At 42.2% G+C, this 26,292-nt stretch overlaps 1 protein-coding gene across 3 annotated transcripts in view; it reads right to left on the bottom strand.

Moving 5' to 3' along the window:
* LOC105683834 overlaps window positions 1-26,292 on the bottom strand; it is a 64,385-nt gene that overhangs the window by 30,023 nt on the left and 8,070 nt on the right. Inside the window, exon 1 of one of the 3 annotated variants that reach the window (XM_048653015.1) lies at window positions 18,825-19,006. The exons of the other annotated variants lie outside the window; for them this stretch is intronic. The gene's annotated coding sequence lies outside the window, so the exon portion shown is untranslated. Of the gene's footprint in view, window positions 1-18,824; window positions 19,007-26,292 lie in introns of those variants that run through there. 3 annotated transcript variants of the gene reach the window in all.

The following is a 26,292-nucleotide window of genomic DNA, read 5'->3' as shown; positions in this document are numbered from 1 at the left end:
TCACCCGCCGATCGGGGCTATTACGATAATTACACCGCAATCGTGATGGGTATTCACCGCGCGATATCGAAGCAATAATATGCGGTGTTACGTGTGTATCGGCTACTTCCGAATCGTTACACATGTCATTTCGAAATTCTTTGACTCGTGGAGTCGAACAACGGTGCAGCGGACTTACGAAATTGCATCAATCATTTTTTTTTCTAATCTTATGATAAGTTTCTCTATTTTACATGAAAAATAAAACTCAAACCTCAATCTGCTCTCCGAATCGACCATGGATCGGATCACGGGGGTCGCTTATTTTTCAATCTAAACGATCCCATCGTCGACATCTAAGTCTTGGCTATAAGTTTCACATCTTTCGCTACTCATGCAATAACATATTAAGCTTTTCAGCCGATTAAACATGAATAATCGGCTTTGCGTGCAGATTACTTTTATATGGATACGGAGGAGCGGTGCCTCAGGTAACGTTACCGGAGTAACCCAGTCTTCCGTGCGGTCAGAGAATTATATATATATATGATACAACGTCCGCGGAACAGCGACGAGCAGATCCTCTGCCAAAGCTTGAAGAACTGCATTTTTCCTGTCAGCCAAACCCAAAAGATCGTAATCCGCAAAGTTGTGCATCGGGAATTATCACCATGATTCTTCAATAATTGCTACCCAAAAGAAAGCTACTTATTCGATTCAAGCCATATTATAAGTGTGCTCGCGCACTCGGACACATACGATATCCGACTGAGGTGAACATCACCATAATCCGCAGATTAACCATTGACATAATTTGTGCGTTTCCGTATGCTAACGAGACGCGTCATCCGAACATCTTTTCGACGTTTCGAAAAAACTGCGGTATTGGGGCGCTTCAATATTTTTCAGCGAAAACGAAAAAGAAAAAAAATTCTTTAAACATTGAGGTACAATTTATACAAGGCCCAATTATTACGCTATTGGCGCCCCGATCGTGCAACTTTCTACATTCGCGGAGTGGATATGCGCTTCCTAACAGAAGTACAAAAAACGAAGAAAGAAAAATTGAGGAGATCGAGAAAAGAAAATAAAAATGCATTTTACCACACGACGTCTGGACGCCGAGCACGCTCGAGAACCAACAGATCGAAGAGATACGCCAACGCGATAAGTGACCAGTAACCGCTTCTGATGGGTGTGACAATCAATTTAAAACAGAGCGAATATACCCGAGAACTTTTAGATCTTATCTTCGCGTCGGATTGGTAATGCGCTAAGCGGTAGCAGACGGGACCTTTTATTGAACCCTTACGTCCCCATTTAACATTGGTAATACGTCCACCAAATAAAGTATGCATTCCGGCGTTCGATCTCATCCAGTAACAACCGTGTGATTCGGTTAACGCCGAATATCTGGCGTGTGGACCGAGACTCCCTTCTCCGAACGTTACACTTTATATGAAACTAAAAAAAAAATAAGAAATGTCATGAAATGAGGTAAATGTCGTCACTTTTAAATGCTGATTATATGTGAGATTACCCTTGAGAAGCAAGAAGAAAAATCGATTTTTGGGCCAAAAGTAAAGCTATTTAAAAATTGATTGTATTACACTTTTCTTACGTATTTTTACCTCAGAAATCCGAATCTGGAAGAAAAATTGATGTATCTCTAAAATTGACCGAGTTGTCGCCAATTTTCATCTTTTTGGAGTCGAAAATAAAAAATTTATTTTTTACTCTATATTAATGTAATTTGAGCTCAGGAATCCGAATCCGAAAGAAAAATCGATCTATCTGCAAAAATGACCGAGTTATCCCCATTTTTTCGCATTTTTTTGCATAAATTTGAGGATATCTCGAAGGGAAAAATTCGTAGCTCAATTTGGACAACGGATTCGTGTTCCTGAGGTCAAAATACATAAGAAAAGTGCCATACGATCAATTTTAAAAAATAAAAAATTTTGACCAAAATTTGAAAAAATCGTAAGGGGTACCCCTTGGAAAAATCTCAAATTTTGACAAAAAATTTTTATTTTTTAAAATTGATCGTATGGCACTTTTCTTATGTATTTTGACCTCCGGAACACGAATCCGTCAAGTAAAATGAGCTACGATTTTTTCCCTTAGAGATATCCTCAAATTTATGCCAAAAAATGCGATAATTCGACGATAACTCGGTCATTTTTAAAGATAGATCGATTTTTCTTTCGGATTCTGATTCCTGAGCTCAAATTACATCAAGATAGACTAAAAAATAAATTTTTCATTTTTGACCCCAAAAAGATGAAAATTGGCGATAACTCGGTCAATTTTGGAGATAGATCAAATTTTCTTTCAGATTCGGATTTCTGAGGTAAAAATACGTAAGAAAAGTGTACTACAATTAATTAAAACAATGATTTATTTTTTGCTTAAAAATCAAATTTTTTTTTGGCTTCTCAAGGGTAATCTCACGTATAATCAGCTCAGGAATCTAAATCTGAAAGCCAAGATCATCTACTCATGCAATCGATCGAGTAATTATCAATTATTCGCTGTTGAGAGCAGAAAAATTATAAGACATATCGACTGGTTTTAGTCGTAGACCCACTTTAATTCGTCGCAATCCATGCATGCGTCGAAATATTCGAATTCTTTAATTTACCAACGAGCCCGAGCTTTGCTGGAGTCAGCGTAGCCAGCAGCGTAGCGCTTTGTTGTGAGACGTCACCTTCGGGGCTGAGCAGAGGTCACGCCCCACAACAAACCGCGCGCCCGTGGCTACCTGACTCCAGCAAAGCTCGGGCTCGTTGGTAAATTGAAGAATTCGAATATTTCGACCCATGCACGGATTGCGACGAATCAAAATGGGTCTACGACTAAAACCAATCGATATGTCTCAATTTTTCTGCTTCCAACGGCGAAAATTTTTTTGCTGGAAGTACCCCACTTAAATAATTATTTATTCGAAAGAAAATGAAAAAAAATTTTTTTTTTTTCAACCCACCCTAATGATCCTGCTCGAACTTATATTTACTCAACAGACAATTCAAAGGGACCTCTCACTCATGAACATCGGACCAAAAAACTTCAGAATCTAAAAATTATGTAAATTAAGCATGGTTTTAAAGCCCTGATTTTTATGAGTAAGATTGATGCGTTCCCGAATAAGGAAACGTATTGAAACCGAAGAGATGTATAATAAAATTGGCTGGGAAGATAAAAAGAATATTTGAAATTGTCAACTGGAGCTTGAGTGTTCATCCTTCCTTGAATAACGTTGCGCGACGTTCGGCAAGAAACTTGTGATGCGAATATAATCAAAATTGTCACGATGTAAAGAAAGAATTAAAAACAAAAAAAAAAAAGAAAAATGATCGCGACGACGCGACGCTACGAAATCAAGCATCTACAGTGTTGGTCGAAACCGACATTGAATAATCATATTTCATTTGACGGCGAAAAAAAAGACAAGAGGATGTCTATTTTATGATAAAAGCAGCCGGTAGTTCAAAAGTTGGGTCTAACGCCAACGCGGGTTGAAAAAACTCCGAGAGACCAAATGATTCAACGACTGCTTCCTCCAGTTTGATATCCAAATGGTTTCGGAACTTGAAATATACAAGGCTCATTAGGAGTATTTATAGGTTCTTACAAGGAGAACACGTGAGGTTTTAATTTATGAAAATGTATGTCGAGGTCCTATCGGATCGAACAACTTCGTGTGGGTCAACGATTTGGAATGCCAATAATTCAGGATCAACTCCACGAACCATTTTCGATTAATCGGCTCCCCGGGGGTGGGGTAGCTTTCCATCTTCCAATATCTCACATTTTACGATCATAACCATCGGATACGCTGCACGTGCGCGATGCGTCGTGACCTCCGTATCGATAAAGTGCGAGGGAATCCATCGCCGATACTGCAACCGATCGGACCTTCACCTTTTTACGGAGAAGAGTGAAAACTATTTCGAGAATCCCATAGCGCCACTCGTTGCCGTTAGGGTTGTTTGGAAAATTTTTCGAGTCATTTTGAAGCCACATGTAAACCCTTGAGCCAGCAAATGTAAAAAAAAAAAAAAGGTAACAACACTTGGCGTCGTGTGATCGTGACCAAGACTGCGATGCCCGGGTGTATAAATCAGTCCGCGTCCCATAGAGAGAAAAAAAAAGAAAAGATGTACTCACATATTTCACGATCCAAATAGGCTACAAGGTGGCCTTTTTTTTCATAAGACCAACATTAAATATGCCAGAAGAGTCACATGACGCAACGTCAATCTTTGATAAATTGTGGAGAAGCGGTCGAAATTCCATTTTGGAAATGACAAAAAAAAAAAAAAAAACACCATTCGTGTTCCCGGAAAATGAGACATACCTAGCCAGGTCTCCGAGTCGTCTAAAAAATTCTGGTTTCGTATCAACCGCGTGTACCACCTGTTTTATATTCCGGCACGTGGAGTCGTTCATTACGGTTGAAAATTATGACATCATATATGTTAATATTACGAACGAATCGTAAAGTGGAATGTCAAAATTTCCAGAAAGCAATGTAAGATCCGGCGGAGGATACGCGCCGCTATAGCGGTCAAGTAAATTGATTAATTATCAAACGCGGCGTGCATTTTATATGATCGATAAATAAAAACTTTACGAGTCAGCTTTAACGTTATTAGGAACGTTCGTATTTCATACTCGATACAATAATCGTTTCACGGACGCGACAATGTCCTAGCGCAGACGCGTGATCCTTTTCCAAAATTCAACTCTCTCAAATAATATTTTCCCAAAGCGGTTCCATCGCCCCCAAAAGTCTGGGCACTCTCCGGTCCATCAGCGACGAAAAAAACGCACCCTCGAGACGGAGTTCTTTAGGTGACTTATTGCCACACCCTTTTGCGACTATCTCCCCGGCGCTCTATGAAGCATCAGAGAATTCATGTCAACGGGTAGTTAGTCACGGCGGCACTCAAAGGTAGTGAGATATGTGTTATAACTGGTGGTAAACACGTAACCTCAAGTAACGTCGTTGAGCGTAAAGTTTCGGTGAATTATTTCAAGTACCGCGCAACTTGCACATGGGCTCGAACACCTCATCGTTGCATTCGAAAATTCAATTACTGTCCGAGATGAATCGAGAGACGCTCTTCAAACTGCGTAGATAAGACGGAATCCTTGTCGAAATTGAACAGAGAAAGGAAAGACACATCGAGTAAATCAATAAAGTTTATAAACGTTCACCATTTTATGTTATGGGGTATTTGGGCAGGTATAACACCACGAACGCACGGGGTTTCCTATTGACGGCGTACGGGGAAAGGCTTGGCCCAGATCGCAAAGAGTCGGATATATTTCACCACGGGGGCGCCATCCGGCTGCCAGATTTGTATTTATTAGTAGCCGTGGGTTTATTACTTACACCATACATTCATTTGTTTGTATTAATCCTTGGCTGGGCGTCCGTCTTGATGGTGTAATATTTTAAATGTCCTATAAAGAAGAATTATACCGGTCTTCCGTGGACCACCGGAAGCCGATTTTCGTGAACTTGAAAAATGGCCACTGGAACCATAACTTCCAACGGATCAAAAATAAAACGAAGAATACCCTCTCTCTGGAGGGATGTTGTGCGATCTCCTCAACATCGAAAAAGCTTTCGAAAATCCGATCGTTTTGATTTTTCACAGCGTGAAAGGTCGAATGTACAAATTTTTTGGAGGATCCAAGATACCGCAGTGGCTCGATCATTACCGCGAATAGTTGGTGTCGATTGATATTAAAAAAAAAAAAAAGAAAGTACAAACGAAGTTCTGTTCTTGTTCGACTATTATTTTTTAAATACGTTGAAATTACCGTGGCGTCCTTTCACCTGCTCCTAATCGCCGGCGAGGGATATCCAGTGCACGTACGATAATTCGCTCGAGGACTGTTCTTGAATTAGACACGGTCGAAGGCTAGAGTCGATTATTAATGGCGATTCATAATTATTATCATAAGCTACGTTATCTTGTCACGGGGAGCAACAGTTCAAGCATGTTACGTTGTTCGAACGCTGGCTATACTACTAGTTATATCGGAGTTGTTGATACGTAAAACACAAGTCGGAAATTTACTTTATGCCGCTACAACAACAACCTGCAAGTATGCAACGGCGATAATTAACCAAGGCATTTTCTGGCGCCATTAAACGATACGTCTAGTCAATACGACCGTGTAACTGGCGGAGTGTTTGTACACCGGGTTAGCGAAATTCTTTGCGAGGAGACCAGTACGCGGCGCAAACCTATACCTACGTGGTTGATATATCACGAGCGTATTAGCTAACTCTGCATGGATATGACAGTTGAACCCGGCAGTCAAGTCCGGGGGTCTCCGGGAAGCCATAACAGTATGTATAATAAGTACAATTTATTCGTACACTTCGAAGACGTATAAATATATTGTGGAAGCGAGATAGAATTTCCTGTGATGTTGAAACCGCTGGTTAAACTGTACGCGGGATAACGCGTTCATTCGTAAACTGTAATTTGCCGGTTCCCTTTCATTTTATTACCCTGGTGCGGATGTTCTTGATTAGAACTTTGATTTCATCCGCAGAAATGCTTCCGCGGAGATTAGTTTCCATTGAACGAAGTGGTTCTCATTGCGGCGGAACCGCGTGTATTTCAGGGCGAGGATTCGAAACGGACGTACCGGAATCGCGTTCGGCGTCGCAAGCTCGACGACACGCGATCGGCGTTTTCAGTGGACATTCTTCGCCCCCTTTGCCGCGCGGAGTTACGCTACGTAGAGAATTTCAACGTATTTTATTTCGCCAATGGCAATTCGCCTCACGCACCGATGCAATTGCTAATCCTAAGAAGCTTAAGAAGTTCACAGGTCAAGCTATAGTTGGCTATGATGTTAATCCGCATTTATCAGTGTACCATGGGCCGAATACGACGTTGCGCTTCTTGCGAGATTCAGAGATCTTTGACACCCCGCAAAAGCACGGTAATACCCTGTGGTGCACAACGCCGCATAACATGTTTTATCGCTGTATTAATCCTAGACCATGCAAGACTTTGATGAACAGGTTTAATTCGCGTGAAGTGGAAACGAATCGCAACCACATTACATTTCCGTCCAACGAGTATGGGTGCGTACACCTCTACGTACAAGCCGTAAATTATCGTGCTAAGAAGCTAAGGAATAGAGGGACGTCAGGTGCTAGCTCGTTGCCTTCTCAAATCCATATTTTCAAAGCTCTACAATTCATCGTTACAAATTTATATTCGAAAGCTGCGATAGCCCGATATTTCGAAACATTATTTTATTTTTCAACATCGAATGATTTGTTTCTCAAATAGATATATACCTATATCCTGACCGTCCGTTGGGCTCGCATACTTCGCCGGTCCCTTCGGATTAAGCCGAATGACCGGGCGGATTTTTTCTCATAGTATTCCAGCAACGGTCAGTGACAAAGGCCTCGTGTTCCTAGTCATGAGTTCATCTACTCGGATTATCGGTCTCGGAGAAATCCTTTTTAGTGACACGGAGATTGGTACGTGAGAAGCTCGAGTAGTGAGAAGAAAAAAAGTCTAGAAAGGGTTTGATAGAGCACTGGAAACGAGGCTTTTTGATATAATACCGATCGTTGAATAAGATGACTTTATTACGGCCTCCTTGAAACGTTTTATACCGCGACGAGTGTCGTCCGTTGGGAACCACCGTAACTATTTCTGGTGGAAAAAGTCAATTTGAATTTCGTGCATTCGGGAATCTGCGGCGAGTGGGTAATCCGAGTGATATTTCTTGCTTCTGGAACGGATATTCCAACGAACGTCATACGGGGACCACCTTCTGCGACTTGATAATCTCGAAGTTCGCGAACGACGACGAGGTTTTTGAAAAAAAAAAATATATATTTTTCGTACGCAACGTCCATAGCGAGGTATTTGCACTCGTTACGCGGTGACATAAACAAGACTTAGCGAAAGCCGGATTTCATAGTCACGATCTCGTTTCGGCGAGTCCCCTTCGTATTTGAACTTCCTTGACGTGGGCTGTGGACTTTTAGCTTTGAAGAAATCACATTTTGTAGCGAAGATCATGTCCGATAATCTGTATCATCTTGATCTAAAATTCTGTAGCAACGTTCAAATGGTACGTACATTTTCATTATGTCAGCTTATAAGCGAATTTGCATAGCGGTCGTCGAAATTCGCGGACAGTGGTCGATTTATTCAACCTTTCCGAATATCAAGTTTACAAATTCGCGAAATCCGAGGACAGAAGCGGTGATTAGTTTTCGTGAATTATTCTGATCCTCCGTAAACGGGAACCTCGTTTTTATACACATTAATATACATTTGTCCGTAATATGATTTTCGTTATTTTTTTTTCTCTCATATCTCGAAGAGTTCAAAGGCGGGCGTATTTATTTTTTTTCATTTGTACCTATATTAAAGTCTCTCTCGTCGGGGTTTACAATCCTGTCAAAGAACGCCGGCCATTTACTCCTACCGTCGATATATAACCATAATGCTTTTGTAGAAAGACTTGCCGCGGTGGATTATAGTATAGGTAGGTAAGAATAAGAATCCCTCGCCCACCTAACTCCTTGCGGTAAACGACGCGGTGACACAATCGGCCAGAAAAGATCTTAACGACCGTTCACGCGGTCCAATCACGTAGGTATTACGATCCCCCTTTTATCCCCATTGGCGCTTTCATATATCAGAAAGCAATTCGCCAAAAACGACCCTTCCCAGAATAACTTTCGCCTAGATGAAACCGTAAACATTCCCCGAGGCGTACAGGTGTAATCCTCACCCTCTCGTCCCGCTAATTCTCCACTAAATTCCGCATACTATTTTCATCCTTTTCAACCGCGATCTCGATGATTCCCTTCCGACGATCACGAACCGCGACTACTTTGCGAGGCAAAAGTTAAGAGGTATCCCGTTTCAAACATAATTTCCTTCGGACAGTCGCTACCATCGATTTCTCGAACTTATTCGACGTGATGTAGAAACACCACTACAGTGTATGGAAGCGCGAACATTTCAGATGTTAATTCACCTGCACCGAAGCGGATTCGGCGACCTTCCAACGTTACGTATAATTCGTGTGCGAATATCACCGGGGTCTTGTAAAGCGCGAGATTTTATGCGTTTGCTGAACCTCGCGATACGTATAAACGTTTGAAACTTGAAAGTGAACCCGGAGATAAACTGGTGGGATCTGAAAACACGTGTACACGTGTATATTCTCGTGGCCCATTAGCGGTCGGTTGATCCCCGACTATTAAGTGGCGGTTTATATACAAGAACGTTGCGTTTGGTCGTTACACTTTGCTCCGTATTCTACGAGCTTTTGTGAGCCTGCAGTGTTCAGGTGGATACGCGGGGGCGCGTAAACAGAAATAAGATTTTACTACCGTCCGTTGTCGAGTGTTTTCCGAACAGATACACGCTTATCCGCAAAACAATTTTCACCAACGGCGACCGATCGCAGGGGACTGATGTCGATGACAATAAAAAAAAATATTATACGACGACGGTATAATCGGGAGGTTATTTATTGGCCAATTAATTTGCTGGTCTAAAATTTATTCTAAATTTAAACTGACAGCCGTTAATGTATGTAGTTCACGATCAAAGATACATCGGGCTCCGAATGAGACTTGCTTATTTCGAAATTCTGGTGCATGGAAAATGTGATTTTACCAAAATATAATATCTCCGGTCTCTTCAAATCGGAGAAAAATTATCGTTATTGAAATCCAAAAAAGCTCGTGCTTTTTTTTTTTTGTTTCATTTCACTTCAGTTGTGTTGTGGATCGACGGTGGAACGGGGGGCGCGTTTCACCCACCGACCCGGAAAACTGGACCGCCCTAACGGTGGGCGCATATTAAATTATTGCTAGGGAAAAAAAAAAAGGAAAATATCGTTTCGTCGCGGTACCGGAATGGGGGGGGGGGGGGGGGGATATACAGAAACTGAATTACTAACAACTGGTTTCGAGACGTCGTGCATTACGTTCGGTTCTCATCTCTCGAGATCGGCGATGATCAGAAGCGCGGGACAGTCGGTGCCAGAAATTTTCTGGACGTTAGCCAGGAATACGAAGGAACACAGAACGACGTCTTGTAACTCTCTTGTGGAGAGAGAGCTTTGAAAAAATCCACGAGACCGCCGTCGCGCAGTCATCGAATCTCGACGTAAGACCAGACCGCGATGATAACTCATGCAGCAAAACACGCCGACTAGACGACATTTTCAGAAAATTTACGCGATTCAACTCGCGCGAAATTACTGTATATTCAGACCCGCGCAGTGGTGCAGGTGGCGATATAAATTTGTCGGGGAATTTTATTTTCAAAATCTTACGCAGCTGTAAGTATTCAACCTTCGTAAATAAAATCTGATAAAGCACCTCCAAGAGCGACAGACGATTGTCTCGAATTTCCGACCACCTTTTTTTTCGATTCATTATGTTGGCAAAATTTGCAAAACAGCGTTCCGAAACAGCGTCGGTAAATCACATTTTCTCCGTACATTGTACCTTCGATGAAAATATTTTTTCCGTAAAAATTCGCTGGACTTGGACTCGAGATTGTGCGGGGAACGGGGTTGTCGCGATTGACAAATTGTATCACGATGCTATAATTCTCCTCTCCGGTGAATGAAAAAAAAAAAATAAATAATTTTCGAGCTCGTTAGATAGAGAAGAAAAAAAAAATGGTGCGACGATAATTCAAAAGTAGAATTAATTACCGAAGTCTTTTGTCGATTAACGCGGCGTCGACGTTGACGTAGCAGCGGCAGACGTGGGTCGGTTTCAATTTGACCGGATTTCGAGTCCACCTCCAACAAGGAGGAAAAGACAACTCGGTTCGCCTCGGATCGTCCGTTAATTTATCTGTCGGATTATCGTTACGAAATCGCAACCAATTATCACAACGTCACGTGGTGTGACAGCGTTTCTGAGGACTTTTGAGACGCCGCTTTTATTACACCCTCTTTCGCCCGCGCGGCACTTCCACGTATCGTATATATACACTCCACGTTACCCCGGTGTCGTGTATTCGAATGCGTACGTGATATTGCCAGCGCAATCTATACGCATATTTTACGTACACATAAAACCCGCGAGAATGGCACATGCGATATATTATAGTGTGCACACCGGAGCGTAGACAAAATATCAGCCATAATAAAGCTGCAGGTGATACTTGGAAGCACTGGTGGATATAATGCGTCTCAATGCGTCTCTCCGCAAACAAAGAGGCTACTCGTGACGCGTTTTGTTTAATTTCTTTTCAAATTGTGGACAGGTGAATTTTTTACCATGCCCGTGATCGCGATATCGCGTTTGTGCTTTTTCCAAATCTCGAGGTGTGAAAGAATCATGAAATTATATAGAGTCGACGAATGAAGAAAAGCTCGATGTCAGGCTAATAATTAAGTAGCGCCGGTATACCTCCGGTTGGATATCCTAATGGGCAGTAACTCTCGGATGATTCTTCAGATCTTATCTTACTTTTAATGAAAATAGCCTCTTATACGTATACCTGTGTACACCTATATGGTATATACCGCCGCTACATGGAATGTGTGAAAATCAGTCGTACAAAGTTAGTCGACTGAAAATTGAATTAGTTTAAGTAAAATTAGGTGCGTGTTTCTCGCGTCACCGATGTGAATGTTAATCTTCGAAAATAGATGATGGAAAAAAAAAAAAATGTAGTCCTAACAGGTGAATTCCGGAGTGATGGATGCAGAGCGGGTCGAGATGACTGAGTTTCTCAAGTTTGTAACGAAAATTGTTGAACCGGCCGGAGTTATAACGAAGACTGCTACCGTGTAATAATATAATGTACAGTCGTGTGTAGTGGAAGAAGTTATTTCGAATTTTGTATACACTCATTAACCCGATGCAGCAACCGGAATCTTTACGACCGAAATATGTGTCAGCTGACCATAAATTTGTACCACCTTAGAATTGACTCATCATAAACACGGACAAACGCATTTACAACGTTCGAAGAATAAATAAACCGTGGGAGTTTGGTTTTAACTGATAGCTTTTTGGTATGGAAACTCTTGGTAATTTTTATGATCCAAAAATGAAATGGAAAAGGTTATCCTAGAACGCTGAATTGATTATTCTCTCCCTCCCTCTTCGTACCGAACCCTCATTTTCATTTTTATCTTACAGAATGATCGATCTTTTCAATTGATCGTTGCGAAGCTGATCAACCGAAGCAGCAATGATGAGAAAATGTAAAATTGCTTAAGAAGACGTGAAAATTTCCGGCAGGATCTGCTCACCTGTACAGAATTCTACGTGATATGATAAGCTTCTTTTCCCGTTACTGATTCGCGGGTTAAATGAACATGTAATATCCATTAGTAATCGTAGATACGCTGACTACTAAACAGAAATAAATGAACAATTTTTGCATTAAGCCTAATCAGTCTCCACTTAAACTTGCTACCGATATATACCTCAGTCAATGGGTGGACGTATCGCATCCAGTAAAAAACTGCCCTCTACTGCAGGTGCAGTAATGATTTCAAGCGTGACATTAAAACACACAGTGGATATCCTGCAATCCTGAAAGAAACGTTGACTCGAAGAAAATTTGTCATTTTTTGAAGATGTTGCTGAATTACTACCGAGGGTAGTTTCGTTGAAATTTTCAAACCTCGTTCCGAATCGCCATTGTCCTGATCCCGTTTCTGCCGAACTTTGAATTTATTTCAATTAAAAGCTACGCCGTAGTGGGTCATCTTCTTATCCGGTGAGCCCATATCGTGATTGAAATAGTGCATCTCCTCATATTTAATACACCGGCGGACGCACACAAAGGTTTCGGTGGTGCAGTTACCCATGCGGCAGCTTAGATAAAATCGAGAATCTCCCTTGAAAATAAATGAGCTTGGTCTTTCCGAACGTCTTGGCGCTGGCGCCCCGCGGGTATGTTTCTCATGTATATATATATATATGTAGCTACGTACATATAACATATATGCTCATATGTATGCAGGCACTGTTAGTCGGCGACGCCGACGCGTGTCACGCGACAGCAACAAACCGAGACATGAGAGTTGAGCCGCAACTAAAAACGCAAACGGCTCGTTTAACGCAACAGATATAGAAGATGGGGGGACCACGCGTGCGGTGGCTGCGACGCTCTTCGTTATTCCGCCCCCCGTTCACGATTCTTTACTTCTCTCCTCCACTCTGTCCGTTTTTCATTCCTCTGATTTCACTTTTCAAGAAAACGAACGCCCTCCGATTTTTTTTTGTTACCAAAAAAATCCCAAGTATCGCCACGTAAAGGAATCGTTTTTGCTTTTTGACTCCGGAACATTCCTTGACCGATCCATTTTATATTTTGATCGAACAATTCGGTGAACAAAAAAAAAAAAAAAAAAAACAACCGGAGCATCCGACGACGTATAGCCTGAGAATTTAGGGGGTCGAAGAACGTGTGCAGTTTCACACTCTCAAATATATACAGGCAGTCGCGTCGCGTTATTAATACGAGAGATAAATCTCTCGGTCCAAGTATGCCATTACCTCTCGCAGTTTAAAAGACGTAACCGTAGCTCTGCGAAGACGTAATACACTTACACGCGAAGTATACCTACAGTCCCGTTGGTGTGCGCCGGGCGTATTTCTTCCTGCTTTAAAAATCAGATCGCGCATAGCGAGTGCCGCGACTCTCGAGGCTGCAGGGTAGACGGGAACCTTATACCTCCTCGGATAAGATCTTCGAAATGAAGATCGGTATTTTATATATATATACATCGATTTGTTAATCCTTCGACTACTTTTCCACGATCGATTACGGAGGAGGAAAAAAATCGATTCGGACCGATTAAAAATTGGCACCCTATTGGTTCAGATCCGCGAAATCCGACGTTACACGTATCGCGCGACAGCGAATTTAACGATGCAAAAGAGGCTGTCGAGGTGGTATCGGGAAAATTACTCGAACGTCTGATACCGGGTCCGCGGTAACTTGCACCGCGTCATGTAACCGTTTTGTAGATAACCATCTGCGCTCGGGATCACATGGTGTTGCGGTATATAATATGCCAGTTTGCCCCTCGAGCGATGTCGTTGATATCGAAAACTCGTTGGATAATATCTAAAACGTTACGTACGAGTTTAGTTGGGTGGCGATGAAAAGAAAATGGCGATGATTTGCCAGGCTTAAAGGTAATATAATTGATCGCCAAGACTGTACGCCTGTGATTTATATCTACACTTATAATACCATCAAAATTCGTTTTGCCGCGACTATAACCGTTTCGTAAAAAATTTTTAATAAATGAGAAAAATTCTTTACATTTCATGGAAAAAAGATAAAACAGCTAATACGTCCGCTTTGTAAATGGGATAATTATAATAACGAAACTAATAAGATTTGAAAAATATAATTTTCTGCTTTCTCCGATACGAAAAAGAATTACTTAAGGTGAACGGGCGCATTATGATCGTTATAGGTACGTGCAGAGCGACGTCGAGCAATGCGCGTGCAGAAAGTCAGGCGACTGGCGCCATCGGCGTTACGCATGATAACAGATGAAATCCATTCACATCGTGTAATGGCCAGCGATTACGAAGGACATACTTGACACAGGGAAAAATGTCCATTACTCTTTTTTTTTTTCCAATCCTCAACAAGGACTCATCGACCGATTCAAAGAATGGAAGTCTCCCATACAATCCGTCGAAGAAAAACGATCAAAAAATTTTCGAGCGACGTACCAAATTAATACACGCATGTTACATGAACGAAGACGTTCGAAAGTCACGTCCGCAAACGTGAATCTTGTCATAATTCGGGACGTTGGTATTTTTATGGTGATCTCAGGCCCACTAATTTCTTCGCACATTTTTCTACGCGAGAAGATCCTTCGGTGGATAGCAAAGGTATTCGGCTAGAACAAGGGATCTAGTCAGCGAGGAGGTGATACGGAGTCCGGAGGTGGGGGTGGACATTAGGTTTATAACTGATTGTACAAACCCTGGACATCGGTAGGCGACCGACACGTATCGCTTGCGCACCGCGCCACCGACCACGTTCCCACACCTCGAGTTTTACGCCGTGGCCAGGGTTCGCCTCCTCCTCGGAGAGAACCCGACTCGATAATTGTACTAATGCGCGTTGTTTGCCGAGTTCGCCTCGGCTAAGGACATTGGGAAACCGCCCGGGTCCCACAGGCCTCTGGCGAGCGGGGCCGTCCAGTCGGGCGGGCAGGCAGATCGCGGGAAAGGATCGGATCGGCGCGGCGCGCCGCGGCACGGCGATCTTCCAGTATCTTTGTCCCAAGAAGTGCTCCTCGGGGGCTCGAATAGATGATTGCCGAGGACTACGTGTACGAAGCCAGCAATTCACACAAGAATAAAGTAGCGACACGCCTCACCCTAAGCCTCGCGAGAATCTTCTTACCTTTATTTTCATCCTCACGGATCTCAACGAATACTCCCTGAAACCGCGACGACAGCTTTACGCGTCCGTTTTCCCGAAACCGATTCGCTTATTTTTGGTCCTCCGCGCGTTCGGAGGAGACTTCTGAACGGAGAAAAATACGTGGTCGGTCGTCTCGAGGGGGTGGGTGAGAATTTATTTCCCGAATAAAATCGGAGTGATTTACTCTGGGTATTTTTCGGGTAAGTGATCATATCGGGTCGTACTCGCTATCTGGTGTGCGTCGAGAGAAGAAGGTATAAAATACTTTACCGCTCCGGGGCATTGATCTTTTTTTATCTAGTGAAATGCCCGTAAATAGAAGATTCACGTCATTTACACAAACGTATAAAAGAGCCGGGATCCCGATTCCTCTTACCGAACGACGTTGAACGGCTCGCATAATACGATAAAAACGTAACAATTGATTCGTTCAATCAGTAATCGATAAGTAAGGCTATAATTCAGCACCGAACAAGATTCGGGATAAAGAAGAAGGAGAATCAATCTCGAACCGAAAACCATGAAATACTCTGGGGGACGGAGATTAGATATCCCAAAATCTTACGACTTAACTTTGACCACCTTTTCAGCCGCCTTTTTTTTCGGTGTAATTCCGACTATAAAATCCCGTAGGAATTCCCACCTTTCGGAAACTTCAAGCTCGATCTACATCTCTCTAAGTCCGGCGGTGAAATTATCCTTCCCCCCTATTCGCAGCGTGATGACGATGATCCTTTCGATCGAATATACAGACGTATGTCGCAACGCGATATGTACAAGTATTATATGTGGTCTACGTCGTCAAGCTCACGCGATGTCGAAGCGTGAAAATCTGACCAGTCGCGAATTGTTTAAAGCTACAGCTACAATCTTTCGTCACGATCTAAATTCCGCGTAATTCGTTGCATCGACGCATACGGCAACGCCAATGACCCCTGATATACAACAATATATATATATGTATACATCAATACCGAGAATGAATGACCACAGTTCGCACGTGCCGCTTGGAGTTTTTATTTTTCTCTAGCACACACGTGGTGCTCGATGAAAAAAAAATTTCATTCATTAACAATCGAGTATCATGATACCGCGCTGCAACCGATTTTTGCGTATCATATTTTTTTTCGAAAGGATGATTTTCCATTTTCGTTTGAATGATAGAAATAATTATATCGTTGGTTACAAAATTCTTACGTATATACGCACGAGTTTGCGGTGCTCGAAAGAAATTACGGCAACATTCATTTCTCGAGATAAGCTAGCGCACAATTACGTACGCATGCACACTATGAGCCCATACGGAATCCGGTCGTTAATAAATCATAATAACGGGGGAAAGGAGCTGCGATTCAAACCCCGCGATTATCCCGTTTGCAACTATCGTGTGTGACCCTTGAACTAATGAATTATGAATCTCTGTACCGCGGGGTGACATTTACACGCGCTTATATTGTACAAACTAATTATGGTTTATGCTTCGCATGCTAGATATGAAAACCGACTTTCATTGGCGACGTCATTAGAAGCTACTCCGACGCTTGAGAATATCTGATTCGAAAACTCGAAAATCATCATTTGCGTAGAAAAGAAAAAAAAACAACAAAAAATTTACGATAATACCAGCAACGCAGCTATCTCGATGCAACGATCGTTTATGCGAGAAACTGCAAGTTCGGATCAACGGAGACCGCCCGATGGGATCGAGCGGCGGGGTTAAAAAAAAAAAAAAAGCTCAAGAGTCCGGAGTGACGTTGCGAGTGATTTAAGAAGCCTTGCCCATTGGCAAATTGACCCGCTGCCGGCTGCCGTTACCGCCGTTGCCGGTGGTGCGGCGCATGGCGGTTTTATACTGTAACGTTATAAGTCACTCGGAGAATTGTTGCAGCATAAACGTGCCTCAATGCGCTCGGTAAAATCGTAAACATCGCTATATGTTTAGTCGGCGCATGGGTCTCTATACCGGTGATTTCGTATTTGATACTTTTACAAACAATTCCGATAGGGATTTTTTTTACTCTTTCATAAAGTTGGGGCCGTTTAATCATCCTCCGCGAAAATTCCGCTCACGATTCGTTCGATAAATCTGTAGACACGCTCGTATTTCGATTTATTCTTTCATCCCTTGCGGGCGGATACCAGTTTCAATGAAATACACCACAATTTTACGTAGAAAAGTTCATCGCGTGCAGATTGCACATTTATTTCACCTTACTCGACTCGCCGTAATACGTACGTCGTAATTTATTAATGAAAATCAGCTAGAGCTTTCAGGTGTCGGACGCTCCGCGAAATGTTTATTCAAAAATCAGGGAATATATTAATGGACGAGTATCGTATATAAATTGTACTATCGCCTCTTAACGTATTTCCGTATATATAACAACGCCGTAACACCTGCGCGTTGAAAGTCTATAGATCAGTTTTCTGTGTGCAGCTTTATAATTATGTTGAAATATTGTGTACCGTTAGTACCGAAGCACATTTATAGGAAACATCGCGGCGCTCTCTATTCAATAAATTCCAGATTATCGCGGTATTATTGTAATTTCTAATGCCTAAACGCGATACGTTGGACTTATATTAGAAAAAAGAGCTGATCCTCTTCGCTACGGCGTGAGGAACGGGCAGCAGCGGAAGATCTTCAGTTGGAAGTAGGTCGTATTGAGATATGATCGAATGAACGTTATGAAACTTGGGGCGTGGATTTTACACTACCTACATAAGTATGAACGTTGCACCGCCCGTATCGTCCGGTTCTGTTACGAGGACCTCTCGCGGAACATCCGGCGCGGAAATCATTCCGTTACATACCTACCATCGTCATCGGCGATTCGGATTCAAACCGCGGTGTTGAAAGGGCCGCAATGATGTCAAAATTAAAACTCCCCGGCAGACGTTGTTACTCTCAGAAACGAGAACTCAACGGCGTGTTACGTATCAGGCAAATAGAGAGAAAAAAAAAAAAACAATTACCACGTGCGAATTGGAAATGAAGAAATCACGTGGAACGATTTTTTATATATATCCACGTGCCCTAAAAGCGAACGCATTACTCTTCTAGAGGCGTTTGAATCTGACAGCGATCAAAAGTCAAGTGGACGATGTTATAGCTGACCTGCTGAGATTTGGCAGTTGTTGACCCATGAATTTATCACGCGCCATATTTATTGACCTTGAATTGAGCCGAACTGGAATAAAATCAAAGACGACCTCGTCGAACAAACAGAAAGATTTGAACGCACGAATCTCACAGCCAATTAGGGGTGAAAGCCGGTGAAATTCCACGCTCGCGGTATTTTTTTTTTTCCCCTTGGAAACCCTTGAATACGAGTTGTGCTGAAAGGATTTTGTCACAAGAGAAAAAATGCCAGCATTACATACCAGAATTTTCACGTTTCCGGTAATGATAAATCTCCGTCTCCAGAAGAGGGGCAAATCACACTTTCCAACAAAAGCACACTTGAATTTTTTTTCAAGATTCACGAATTGTCACTGTGGCTTACGAGTTGAAATTTCCAACACTTTTATCAATTGAAAATAATATGGTCAAGCCAGGTTTTCGAAACAATTAACCGTCACATTTCATCTTATGAGCGGAAAAAAAAAAAAAAAACCCCGGCCCTCTGACACGACAGCGAATACGGGATATCCGTCAGTCTCGGAATCCAGAAGGCAACAAACATACTCCCACGAAACTTTGGGATACTGAAATTCGGAAGCAGCCCGTGGGGCCGCCCGTAGCTGTTGTTCGATGCCAGAGAATTCGGGTGGGAGGATTTCGGGCCATCGGGTGGGCTCGGCCCTCTGAGGCATCGCGCTGGTCATTTTCAGTGGTCACTGCTCGCTGCACCCTTACGCGGGTGGAGGTAATCGTCCCCGAAACGATTGACCGCCTCGACCTACAAAGTCCCGCTGCGAGTCTCGCTACTCCGCTCGCCGTTAACGTATATCTTGTACATGTAACCGATCGAAGAATTACTCATTTTCAGCACATCGACCATCCGATACCGTCGACATTTCCCCATGAATTCGGTATCTGTAAACTTTCCAAAGCAGAAAAAAAAAAAAAAAAAACGTTCACGAAATGGATTAGAGTCGAGGCGTAGGTATAGAGACATGTAGCGAGCGATTCGATGGCAGGTTGTTCGAAATCCAACGACCTGAGGATGAAAAGGCAAACGTACGAGGGTATGAATGGAGGAAAGTAATATTGGCGGCGCCTAGATAGAAGAAGCAAAAGAGGGGCGGAGACTTGCCCGTACAACGGGCCCACACGAGCTTGCCCGCGTCACGGCGTTGCCTGTGGTCCCCGGTGTAGATCGTTTGGGCCTGGCACGGTCCGACAATTTGTCAAAGTGAATTATCAGCCCGCAGTCTGACGTTTCGACCGACAGCCCCCGTGAAATCGCATTTCTATAGCACGCCGCGGGACACGTAGGACTAGCGGCTACTAGTTTCACATGGGTTCGAAAGCACTAGGTCGAATTTCGTTGTTTTTACAACGCGGAGAATGTGCCGAAATATCCTGTTGAATAAAAATGCCACATTTTCGCACTGAAATTCGAATCCCTCAGCCGGACTCCCACGTTGAAGAGAAGGGCGTGAAAACAAGTAACGAATTCGCTTTGGTTTCACCTGATGAGTAAAGTAACATTCTCATGGATTGCATTCTTTTCTCCAAGTCCCAAATAAAAGAATTTGAACACAACCCTCAGACTTTTGATTTTTGAATGAAAATATTTCAGCAAACTGTACGATGTATGATTCATCATTCTCTTGATGAAGATTCCAATGAGTCTACTGATGTGATATATTTTTGGCCAACACATTTGTCACGCTTGGTAAATTCACGTAGGTTGACTTGAATTTACGAAGTGTTGTACAGTATAAAGTTGGCGGTCTCATTTCGAGTCGCACGGAACGTTCGCTTCGAGACTGATTGAATTTTAGAATGAACTGGACAGGTCCATTTATCGTGGACTCCCGGTCGCACGAATTACAGTGTTCGAGTATTGAGACAGTTGGCATAATAACGGATTGATCGGAACGAAAGAAAAAAGAAAAAAAAATGGGAGAAATGGGAGCAAGTATTTAACAACAATATCCGGTAGCACTTCCTGTATGCTAATGCACGAAGCGCCAGCATGCCCGTTCGATCCGAATCGTAATTTGACAAATGTTTCTTTTCCGTACCGAGTGATCGTCGGTGTCCTCAATCACCGTGTCAACGTCGAACCATTTTTTAAACCACCGTTGCGACGAATCATCTGCAATTGCACGCGATCATTACGATTATTGTTTTTTTGTTTTTTTTTTTTTTTAGTAAGTAAACTAGGATATTACGTAGGAAAAGAAATGGCGTTGATATTTTACCGAGAAAAACTTGAACTGAGAAAGAAAGATTTACATTTTTTTCGTCAGTAGCCAAGCAAATGAGAATCGTAAAGGCTGCCGTTTATACAATCAAGAGGAATGTAGCACGTTTCGACGAATTATATGACGGTCATATAGTAGCTGGGCAGGGTAACAAACTGCCTAAAAATTCAGAGTTCATAAACCGCGTACTTGACTTGCCTTTGGCTAGTGGTCGTCACGCGTAGCCTACGGGGCCTCAATTATTACCCCGGTAACATTTTTCTCCTCTTTCTCTCTACTACTCCGTTCCTTTTTCTTTTTTTTTTTCAGTTATTCTTTTAATACACCAGATTCCATCCAGCAGGTAGACGTCGACCGGATGTCCTTCCAAACCAAATTTGGTAATAAAACTCGTTATAAATTCCACGAAAGTTGAACAATCGCCTTTTCAAAGACACTTAAATAGATTGAGCGTCGATTACACCCTACCCTACAACCGGGGCAAGGGGTTTAAGCAAAATCTCGGCACGTCCAAATGGTCATCGGCTGACCTATCTTGGTTCAAAAACCTGTTCCGAGAAATTCACGAAAGAGGAGAAAAACGAAAAAAAGGTGAGAATCCGCATCATCGTAATGGATAGAGTGAAATTATGCCGTGATATAGAGAAAATTGTAGGTAACAAAAGGCGAAATATACGCCCGGGGTTACTGTCTGCCGATTTTGCCATTATTCTTTGCCCCATGTTAAATTACGGACAGTGTTAATCAAATGAGACGATAATACCTGAACGTACATAGCTTCGGGCTAAAACGAACTCTGACTTATGGCGAAATGGTAATGGGGGGCCCTTTGTGCGTTGTGTAGGTGGTCTGACCCACGTGGTTCTTCATGCACATCGGACTTTGGTCTTCGCACGTGTGTATACCGTGTAACTCATAATTATTCGTGAATCTTCCATTGGTTTACATATGAATATCACATACATACACGCCTGGTGCACCATAGAGACTGAAAAGTTCGAAGAAATCATCCAGAGTTTCGAATTTTTCGGGTTATCGCCATTTTATCGCTTCAAAAAGTGAAAAATCGAGGATATCTCGATAGGAAAAATTCTCAGCTCAATTTGACCAACGGATTCGTGTTCCTGAGGTCAAAATACATAAGAAAAGTGCCATACGATCAATTTTAAAAAATAAAAATTTTTAGTCAAAATTTGAGATTTTTCCAAGGGGTACCCCTTACGATTTTTTCAAATTTTGACCAAAAATTTTTATTTTTCAAAATTGATCGTATGATACTTTTCTTATGTATTTTGACCTCAGAAACACGAATCCGTCGTCCAAAATGAGCTACGATTTTTTCCCTTCGAGATATTCTCAAATTTATGCCAAAAATCGCGAAAAAATGAGGATAACTCGGCTATTTTTGAAGATAGATCAATTTTTCTTCCGGATTCGGATTCCTGAGCTCAAATTACATCAAGATAGACTAAAAAATCAATTTTTTATTTTTGACCCCAAAAAGCTGAAATTTGGCGATAACTCGGTAAATTTTGGAGATAGATCAATTTTTCTTTTGGATTTGGATTCCTGAGGTCAAAATACGTAAGAAAAGTGCCATACGATTCATTTCAGAGATATTTTATTTTTTGCCCAAAAAATCGAAAAAATTCAAAGGGGTATTCCTTGTTTGTCACAGCCGAATCAACGTGGGTGCAGCGTTCCTTTTCCGGTGAAAACTTCCGACGTAGTCCGCGCAAAAAGTAGAAAATCAAGGATATCTCGATGGAAAAAATTCGTAGTTCAATTTACTTAACGTAATGATATTTTATGGACCGATGTTCCCACTTTTACGATTTGTACTATCATCAATTTTTTTATCTGCCAACAAAACAGTGTTCCATTATTCAGAAGACGAGGTTTTCATCTATGGCTCTTAAAGGACTCACAGAACGATCAAGAAGTCCGTATGAATTCTTCAAACGTCTGCAATTTTCATAGAAAAGAAATTTCGTTTCCGGAGGGTGGTTTCACATTGAATATAGACGACATACAGCCAAAAGGGCGCCTCCCGATGTTATTGCTTCCACGCATAAAATTCCTATACTCAAAAGTCTGACTAAAGGATTCGTCGTTATTGCTATTGAATCGATGGCGCCCATTATTTTAGTGCGCTTCATTTTTGTTTATAGCGATACGTTCGAAGGCCTTGTGGTAGAGCATCGTGGTCATTGACCACCACGCATACGAGGTTCTAATTAACGAGCGTGGTGGAAGTTAGCAATATAAGGGGCGTGTCAAGGTTTTTATACACGAGCAATTCGTAAGTCCACACCGACTATTCTTCGGTGATTGAAAATATTAACGGTGTAAAATGCTCCGTCTTCTCCGGCTGTTTGAAAATTAAATTTCGTCCCGAGAAGTGCATGACAGATGTAGTTGGGACGAAAAAATTCCTTCATTCGAAGTGTAGAATAATCACGACTTTCGCATTCTCATCATTCGCCCGCGCGTTAGTCCGGTGGAAGTAAAAGATAGAGTCGCTGTTGGGGTAGTAATTATTATAAATACGTCTACCGCGAGTTTTACGAGGTCTCATCCGCACAAGGCGTTGTTGCGCGGACTGGTTTTATCCATCCTCCCAGTCATCGGTTTGCCGATGCGTTTACTCTCTTTAGTTTCTATGTGGCGTGCTTAGCGAGTGCGTAAAACACATATGCACATACTTCACGGGGTGTACGCCTCTCGCAACACTCCGTAGCGTGCAATTAGAACGCATTTAACGACATCGCTAACCAGAGAGCGTGCGCGAGCCACAACCACCGGTAGATACGGTAAGTGATAAAAAAAAAACCTTGAACTCACGATCTCCAATGTTGCCTGAACAGGAAAAATTGATGTATCACAATATCCGGTAATCGGTCGATCAGATGTCGGAGAATCGGATCCAGGTCGCCCGATGAGGTACATGCGGTGACTTTGCAGCGACCGCAGTCATTTCGGAACTTCAATTGGTCGGTGCACATGACTCGATTACACTAACTGCATGTGCATACCGATAATTAATTGACGCCCGAAGCGAGGCGACGGAGTAATTGTTACGCGCCACAATGGTTACCACTTTACCGGTGAGTTAACAAAAGTTAAACCCGCGAAGCTAGGATTCAACCAAATGACGTATATACATACATATCGAGTGGACGTGCACACAGATGGTTCACCCGTGGGAAAAATTGACAGAAAGAAATACCCAGGAGTTGATTCTCGGAAAAAAAATCTATGCACATGCATAGATGCGGTAGCATATATATGAGATTTTTAGACGTATAAGCGAGAAGAAGGAACGTGAGTTTTATTTACACTGTTGTTAGTAGTTGGAAGGAATAAAACCGTCGACACAATTGAACGGTGACAAAAAAAAAAAACAAAAAAAAATAGACACCACAATCAAAAGGGTCTCATCCGAAAATTTTACAATTTTTTTCATCCATTCACTTTTTTTTTTTCGAAAATAAATCGTGACACATCCCGGGGAATGGAATCTGACTATTGATTCAAACCGTTTTTCTTGTTTTGTTTATGACGTTCGTAGGACCGTTATAGTGGCAGGTCTTCCATATACCCATATACGTACGCACGTTGGACCGCACGATGATTTTTTTTTATCCCTCGGATCTCAATAGGACTGACTATGAGACAGAGAGGAATTTATATTCATGACGCGATGAGCTACGCTGTCCCATGAAAAGTTTTTCACATTTTCAGAGGAACTTTCCGAATATCCAGATTCGGTATAATATAGTCACTGCAGATGTCATATAAAGGGTCGTAAAGAATTTGTGTGACCAAAATACGCATGCTGAGACGTATTTTTCTAACGGCTCTAACGAAATCGTATGCCACGAACGAACTTGGAATATATTTTCAACGAGCCAAAGGAATGTGCGGGACTACAAAGTCGAATTGTGTCGATGCACAAATTCTTTCTACCATTACGGATGAAACAGCGGGGCTCGAACATCTCGAGCTTATTCACGCTCGATTTGAATGGCGAAGAAATGGATGATAAAAAAATTCGAAACCGAATCCGTCACAGATCTTTGAGGAGAAAGTTCACGCAAAGTGTACACGACATCGAATGACTCGCGTTTAACTGCTGGCGCATGCAGACGAGACGCTGTTCAAAGAATCTTTAGATGGACAGGTGGATGTTCCGAAATTATTTTGAATAAACACTTTGATAGCAGGGTTGGAATTCGAGTTAACAACTCCGATCATCCGCTGAACAAAGCTGAAACTCCGATTCGGAGTAGTTCTTTGAAAATCAATTCCGAACATTATCTGGAGTTTGTGGTGCGACTGCGAGGTCTTTTTTGACTTTTATCAGATTGTCCGAACTTTTCTTACACTCGCTTGACGTCCCGTCACACGAAGCGAAAAAATGACGTACCTGCCGTGAACAAATACGCGTCGTCTTCACGCGCCAGAAGCCGAGGTTTTTCCCCCCTTATCGACAAACACTGTCTTCAACTCTCCGTTAAGTTCAAACAATATACAGAGAACACTTCATGTTATGATAATTTTTGTTTGACAGAATTTATGTACTGTTGACAGTCGGTGAACGGGGAGCTCCGTCAAACTTCAGTTGACCTTTGTCACACTCGGAACGAGCGAGACTCAAAGCTCGTGAATTGCGGGTCAAGAGCGAGGAAAACTTGATCCCGGAAAACTCGAGACTACAAGGGGTGCATTTTTGCCGACTTATCGCACCCTCGAAAGGGAAATGAAATGATCTCTTTGTCAGAAGACGAATAAAAATGAATTTCAGAAAATAGGAATAAATACTCGATCCTTCGAAACATCCCCTCATTGTATCCCATCTGTGATATTTGAATCTGACGTAACGAATTGGAAGGTGTATCAGAAAATAACAGGTGGGTGAATCATATAAAAATTCGCCGCGTTATTTTCCACGTTATTATCACGATATTGAATTCACGGCTCGTGACACACCCCGCAGTATGGATTAAGAAGTTATAAATCTACAATCGACGGTGGCCACACACGATGAATTCGTGCTCGAAATAAATTTGACCCACTTTCAATTAGTCATCGCAACCGATAAGCGGGTACCGGAATCGTTATACCTTCAACGTCGTGATCCGTTCACCTTTTCGCTCATCCTAACTTTGTTCAAAATCCTTCTCAGTAAAAAATCCAGTTGCGCTTAGTGCAAATGACTGTCAGGTGACCAACTGACGACAAAATGAACTTGCCTAGCGATTGAAAGATTGACAATTTATTGACTGAAATGCCAAAATGCTATTTAGTAGCGTTGAGCTTACTGCACCAAATGACATTTCTCAATAACAAAAACGGTCTAAGAACCGCCGAGTATCAGAATGACCAAGATATCGTTTTTGTTTCGTCAGTTTTTGAACGGTGCAGTACAGGGTCTTACGTAATACCTATGTTGATACTTGAAACAATCGGC

This window comes from Athalia rosae, chromosome 3 (genome assembly GCF_917208135.1).
Source record: "Athalia rosae chromosome 3, iyAthRosa1.1, whole genome shotgun sequence".
In the NCBI taxonomy this organism is placed as follows: domain Eukaryota; kingdom Metazoa; phylum Arthropoda; class Insecta; order Hymenoptera; family Athaliidae; genus Athalia; species Athalia rosae.
Note: the sequence above shows the minus strand (reverse complement) of the source record. Positions and strands in the feature narration are given on the sequence as shown.